Raw genomic sequence first — 7,327 nt, forward strand, 5'->3', positions numbered from 1 at the left:
AGAAACAAAGGTACATAACTCTTTTATACCAAAGTTTCAACAAAAAAAAAAACAATACATCCAATCTCTACATACATACTCCTGACAAGACATAGTAATAATGTATGTTTCCCCCCCCCCCCCCCCCAAAAAAATGTTTCAACAAGAAAAAAAGTGGGATAATAAGTTAAGTGCTAAAATAAGGTGTGAGAAAAAAACAACATATGCTACAAACACTAAATAACACTCTCAATACTGGCTGGCGAAAAGAAGAAACTCCTGATTACTGTATTGCCCCGGACATGTGGTAAGACATGACTCACTATCCTTTTCATGTACAGTAGAGGGAGCACGAAGAAAGGCTCGTCTAAAGAAGAAGCTGGCTGGACAATGTCAAAGTAAGAACCATCCTCTCTCCTGATAGTCTACTAAGAACAGCTGCTGCACAGGAAAAGTGGAGGGATTGGGGTAACGCGAAGTATCACAGCACCCATACGAGCTGTCACAGCACCCATACGAACTGTCACAGCACCCATACGAGCTGTCACAGCACCCATACGAGCTGTCACAGCACCTCTACTACGAAAGTCAAGGGACTGATGATGAGATGATGAGAATTGGTTAGAACTTAAAAGATGTGTATTTCTTCAGCTAGTCTCTAGACCAGACATCCTGTGGCTGTTGTGTTATGGAGCTTAAACAGCTACTGAAGGACCACAAATATTTCTCTTGAACACACAATGTATAATTTCTCATATTTATTTTGGTTTAATCTTCTATTTATTTTTAAGTTACTTTTGACTGATTGTTAAAGAGATCTCATCAAATGTCGTACGGATTCGCAAAACAATTTTTTACACATGTTCCTTTTACCTCATAGGCGCTGGTTAGTCCATGTTTTGACAAATTGCCAACTTGACCACCACAATTCGCGAAAAACAACAAGTTTTCCATCAAACCATTGCATTTTATTTTCAGTATTTTCCCGCAAAGGCCGCATTCTATATACAAAGTATAAATTAAAGTTACACAAAAATAGAACTTCCTGTATTTTCCTTCTTTTCCTCTAAGTGATATTTAAAAAAATACATAAGGAAATATCCTAGTAGGATCAAAAAGATAGGTCTAGAGCTATTGACATTTTGCTACATTCAAAAGGGGTAACATAACCTATTACAATTAATAACACAAAATTTAGATTCCTCTTTATTTAAAGGACACAATTTCAAAATAAATAAAAGAGTGGGTAACGAGAATGTGGCATTCAAATGTGGCCTTCGGAAAATGCATTTTTTTCTCTATGCCTGAAACGCGTAGTCTATAGCAGTCTCTAGACCAGACTCGAAGACAAGCCTTATAAGCAGTGGTCTTCAATCTTTTTTGGCCTACCACTCCCCTTTTCTCCTTTTTTCTTTTACAAAATCCGCCAGCGCCCCCCTCTAAGAAAAGTAGTAAGAAAGAAGCGTGAGAAGACAAATTTGAATAAAATATCCTTTATTGATTAATTTTCATACTGTCAATAACTGATCGTTAAATTTATAACTATTATACAAACATTATGCTTACTCATAAAGTTTGTAACAAACTAAATTCAGTTTAAACATGTACTTTGATGGAAAATATCAAATTAATTTCATATTCAACCACAGTTGTGGAATTTTACAAAAACATTTAAGTGCAGCCATTTTTCTGTTGTGCCTGTGTATACCAACATTCTTAAAGACGTAATTTTGTCAATCTATTTTTCCCCCAGCATCTCAATTTGAACAGATGTTTTAAAAATTGTTATTTCTATTTCAGTTTTTATATTTATTACGTCATTACTTCCTAGAGCATCGTTAGGTGAATTGCATAGACATCGATGTCCTCAGGAAGTAGTTCATTACTCAACAAACAAATTATGTGACATTGTTAAACGATTTAAAATAGATTGAATATCTCAATAAAATGATTTAATCAATGAAAGTCAAATTCTTTCCCCGTAGTCAGAGCCTGGTTACATTGAATTGCCTTAGATTCCTGTCATGTAAAACAAATCTTTTTTTTTTTTTTTTTTGTCTTCTTTAAGTCATCTCCAACCGATGAATCTTCTTGTTTCTAACAAAAATCCAAAATTGTATAAAAGAGCTTAACAAAACGAGCAATAGGCTACAACTCCCTTTCGAAATCCAGCGAACCTCAGTTTACAATAAGTTTCACAAAACTCTTGAAAGATGAGCTTATTTTCGGGATGGCTTTGTATTTTATTTACAAGTTTTGTAATTATTTTCAAATAGGAATGACAATGTGAGCGAAAATTTTAACAAGATGTTGTCTGTGTATCAAAACATACAGGTGACAATATACGAATCAAAAATTAACTAATTAGTTAATCTATTAGTATAAATCTAAGTAAATGTTTTTTTTTTTAAAGTAAATTTTTTTTCTTTTGCTTCTTACAAAGCGTACACATCTGTCTGTGTGGTAAAAGTGTGTATTCGTTATTTCTCCCAAAACCCGATCTCGAATGAAGCTGAAATTTAGCATAATTAATTCTTTTACCTGACAAAACAAATGTAAAAATAAAATAACCCAATTAGTTAATTAGCTATTTACAATAAATTGTTTTGTTTGGTGTCGAACAAAGAAATTGTACTTCACAAATGTGGTGGTCGCTTTAAAGTTTGAACCTTCTATTTTTATAAGCGATCCGCTGTCACAGTGTGTTGGTTGAGGAGGCTAGAGCCATAGAGTTCGAATTCAGGTCTTTCAACTTTTCCTTTATAAATGCATGTAAAAAACAATAACATTAATATTGACACAGATACCCCAACCTACCCTTTCTCTTTCCTAACTGGTCAAGACAAGTGATAGATTCATAGCGTATTGACAAAGCCAAAAAAATGAAATTGCACCAAACAAATATTTGTAATCCCACAGATTTATTATTGATAGTCTAGATCTATTACAAATTAATTACATTACTGATCCAAACTTATTGATACAAGTACGCTTAATATTTGCTCTATTTTTAAAGTTTTTTTTATACGGTTGACATTATCTTTGCAGTCCGCCAACCTCAAGAGTAATGTTTAGAGCAAAATTCAAATCTCTATACTGCATTCATAGATTTGACTAAAGCTTTTGATAACGTCAGTCGTGAAGGCCTTTGGCTAATCATGTCCATATTCTGCTGCCCGGATCAATTCACAAAAATGATGCGCCTATTCCATGATGACATGCAAGCAAGAGTCCAAGACAACGGAGTCTACTCCAAGCCTTTTCTCTCTCAAATGGCGTGAAGCAGGGCTGTGTGCTGGCTCCAACACTTTTCAGCATAATGTTCACCGCTATGCTGAAAGATGCCTTTCGCACAGAAAGCATTGGAGTTGGTATACGATATCGCACCGATGCAAGTGTATTCAATGCTCAGAGACTCAAAGCAAGGACCAATGAAAAATACGATTGCATCAGAGACCTGCTATTCGCAGATGACTGTGCCCTTAATGCTGCAAACGAAGAAGACCTTCAAAAGAGCTTAATCCTCTTTGATAATGCATGCAAGTGTGACAGGTGGGGAAATGTGACGTGTGTTTGGCGCGTTTAATGTCTAGGGGATGATTATTTTTAAAGCTATCACACACCAACCTATCAGCATATGAATCGGGAGCAGACACGCAACGAGACAAAGCAATGAAAGATAGATACAAAAGTTAAAATAAAGAATATTTATTTACATAAATATACATATAAGAATAAAAAGGGGGAGGGTTTGCATCTATCTCTAAATAATATTAGATTTAATCATCACTCTTGCACCTAATAAGAGAGTATGTCACTTTGTCCTCTGACTTAGCTGGTTTTCCTGTTGATGTCGCAGCTGGCTGTGTCCTGGCTTGAGGTTCTGCAGCTGGAGGTGGCGCTCTAGCGGATAGAGGGACGCCGGTGATATAGTTCTTGTGGAGTCTCAATCCCCAAAATCTAATATCTGTAGTGGGCACAGTAGGGCGGGTGGCCGGCTACCGTGGGCACAAGGTTACTGCGGGCAGAGCTGATCTGCCGTGGGCAGCGTAGTTGATAGGATATGTCCAGTGAGTTGCAGAGGGTTGGCGTAGCTATGACGTCTCACACAGATCTGAATCTATAGGGACGTCGCACCTAATAGCTTGACAGGTGGGCTGTCGAATAGGCGGGCAATGCCGATAGCGCCAAGTGGTAGAGTTGAGTAGATCTCAGTAGGCAAGTGCAGTGCTGAATAGCACTAAGCACACAAATAGGAGGTGATTCTCGATAGCAAATAAATAGGCAGGTAAATAGATCGTTGATCCACTAAATAGGCAGGTAAATAGGCAGACACCTGAGGGAGGCACCAGGTATTCCTCTAGGAGTAAGAATAAATGAAGCAGTCCAGACTCGATAGCTCAGCTTGAATGAGAAATGAAAGAGAGTCTGGCCTGATTTAATTTACCTTATATACAAAGGCCTGGAAAATGTGGGCGGACACAGGAAATGTCCTAGGCTTAGAATTATCTTACATGTGGGTGAAGTCCGACAAGGGATGGGATTCGCACATTGGGAGGTCAATGGGCGTGTTTGTCCTCGTGGTCTCCTAGATCAAAGAGAGACATAGGAGAGAGGGGGGGGAGGGGTGACTTGCATTCCACACAAGGTGGTGTCCACTGCGGCTGTCAGACATCCTGCCGATAAGATCAAAGTCTGTGCGTATCTTTGCCCCGGTCAAGGGAAGATAGCTCGAAAGACGTGGCCTTGTTATCTCCAATGTGGTCAACTAAGTCTAGCCTGGAGCGGAAAAGGTGGTGCGGGTGAAGAAATAGGAGGTAGGATGGGGAAATAATTAAAATAAAATAAATAAATAATGAAAAATAATAATTAATGCTGTGATAATTTAGAGTGACTCTGACAGCGAGTTTTTGACTTGTCACAGCAAGAATTTCGGCCTTACCATTAATGCGAAAAAGACAGAAGTGCCGCACCAATCTCCTCCAAATAAATCAGCCACAGAGCCAGACATGCTCATAGATGGACAGCAATTAGCAAACGTCAAAAAGTTTGTATATCTGGAAAGCACCATATCAGCAAACGCCAACCTAGATGATGAGGTGGACATCCGTGTTGCTCGTGCCAGTGCTGCTTTTTGCAGACTTCAAGAACAAGTGTGGCAACGGAGAGGACTCAGCATATCCACTAAACTGAAAGTCTACAGTGCTGTAGTCCTCTCGTCACTCCTATATGCATCAAAGTCCTGGACCCTATACTCCCGCCACACCAAAAAGCTAAACTCCTTCCATCTACGCTGTCTAAGGAGTATTCATAAGGTGCATTGGTACGACCACATACCAGACACAGAAATCTTAAGACTGTCCAACATGACCAGTATCAATGCGACAGTAAAAAGGTCCGAACTTCGATGGGCGGGACATGTATTCCGCATGCCAGACAATGACCTTCCCAAGCGACTTCTGTATGGGGAGCTGTGTGCAGGAAAGCGCTCCCAAGGAGGCCAATACAAGCGCTACAAAGACACTCTCAAGAACTCCTTCAAGGAATGCGATATCCACATTCACAGCTGGGAAGCACTCTCGATCGCTCCTCATAAAAAGAAACTGTGAGTCTCGAAGTCTCAAGATATGAAGCAAGAAGAGTGGCCAAGGCGAAAGACCACTAAACCAACAAAAAGCTGAGAGAAGAAGAAGACCTATCTGCAGCTGACCAAACCTACCCATGACACGTATGTGGCCAGCTTTTTAAAGCGAGGATTGGACTTTACAGTCATCTTCGAGTCTATAGGAAATGAGAAATGTGTTCATCTTCGACTACAAAGGAGGAGCTATATATTAGATATAGACATAGGACATAGGTCTAATAATACTGTAATACATTTACTATTCTCTATGCTTAACTCTTTCTCTCCGTAATTATTTTTCCACATTTTAAAGGAATTCTTCATTTTGCTCATTACTATTTCACTACCCTGTTTTGATTGGGTTCAATAACTTTGTTGTTTGTTATCAGAAAATTTTGTATTTGGTATAGAATTAAAGGGAAATGCATTCCCTTTTATATAATTCAAAGTCAAGTTACAAAATGTTATTATTAATTTAATTTAATAAGGTCAAATCAACGATGGTGTCGTCGATTAGGAGAGAAAGAGTTAATCTACTAGACTAGAGATCTATCTATAGATCTATCCAGGGCCGGTCCTAGCCATTGCGGGGCCCTATGCGAAACGGATTGCGCGGGGCCTATTCTGGGTAGGGATAAGAATAATAAGTGAAAATTAAGATTTTGTATTAAAAAATAAATTCGTCTTTGCATTTTATATATTCTTAACTAAGTACAAAATCACGATCAAATTAACTTTACTTTACGAGCCTTGTGTGTAGCGAAGTCATACAGTAGATCATCAAAATTCTGTTTCCTACATAGATCACGCTCAATAGCAAGAATTGCCACATTGGCTCTCTTCGTGAATTGTTGACCTTAAGTAATTCTTGATTACTTTAAGACGTGAGAAACAACTTTCACAAGATGTCACAGTAACAGTTCAAATCTCAGCTGCAAGGAGTAAATTGCAGTGTTCACAATTCCGTTGAAGCATTTTATCCTGTAGCCATCTTCAGCTTTTCGATGTGTGAAGTTTTCCACAGATTTATCATACTGCCTTTTCCTTTGACTTTTGGCTGGAAAGATTGCAACATCATCCATGTTTCCAGGCAACTTCTTTTCGCTGTCACAAGAAGAAACAACAGGAAGAAACTTAAAACGTTCATACACACCCACAAGCTCTTTCACATTAACCCTTATCTGAGAGATACCGATAACATCTGCTCGTTGTGACTTATGTCTGGAGTACAATCCAATATCACTGCATTCTTGATGTCTCGAAGGATAATATTTACAACAGCATCAGCTACTACAGTAATAAGTTCGTTTGCATCTTCTTTCTCAGGTAAAGATCATGAATTTCTGCATTGGTAACGCGTCGAAGTTGTTCCCCATTACTGGATTAAACTTTGCGAGTAATTCTACTAGACCTGGAAATTCCCATTACTTGGCGCTTTAAGTCTTTCAATGGTCCCTCTAAAAGCTAAATTTGCGCTTCGCTAGAAATCGTAGAATTGCAACTAGTCCAACGTTTAGTTTCAGAATAAAGCATCTCCTGGTGAACTTTGTCAATGCTTGTTTTTTTTTTAACTAAGTCTTGCTCAAGCTTCACAGCAACTGGTCATGGCCTCTAAATGCCTTTGCGATTTTTCCTGCTCTGCTAGCCTTGTGGTACAGCTTTGCCACTGGTCAAATCCTTCATTTAAAAAGGAACTTTTTTGTTTTTCCAGTAGACGACAGTAGA

This window comes from Biomphalaria glabrata, chromosome 9 (genome assembly GCF_947242115.1).
Source record: "Biomphalaria glabrata chromosome 9, xgBioGlab47.1, whole genome shotgun sequence".
Classification (NCBI taxonomy): domain Eukaryota; kingdom Metazoa; phylum Mollusca; class Gastropoda; family Planorbidae; genus Biomphalaria; species Biomphalaria glabrata.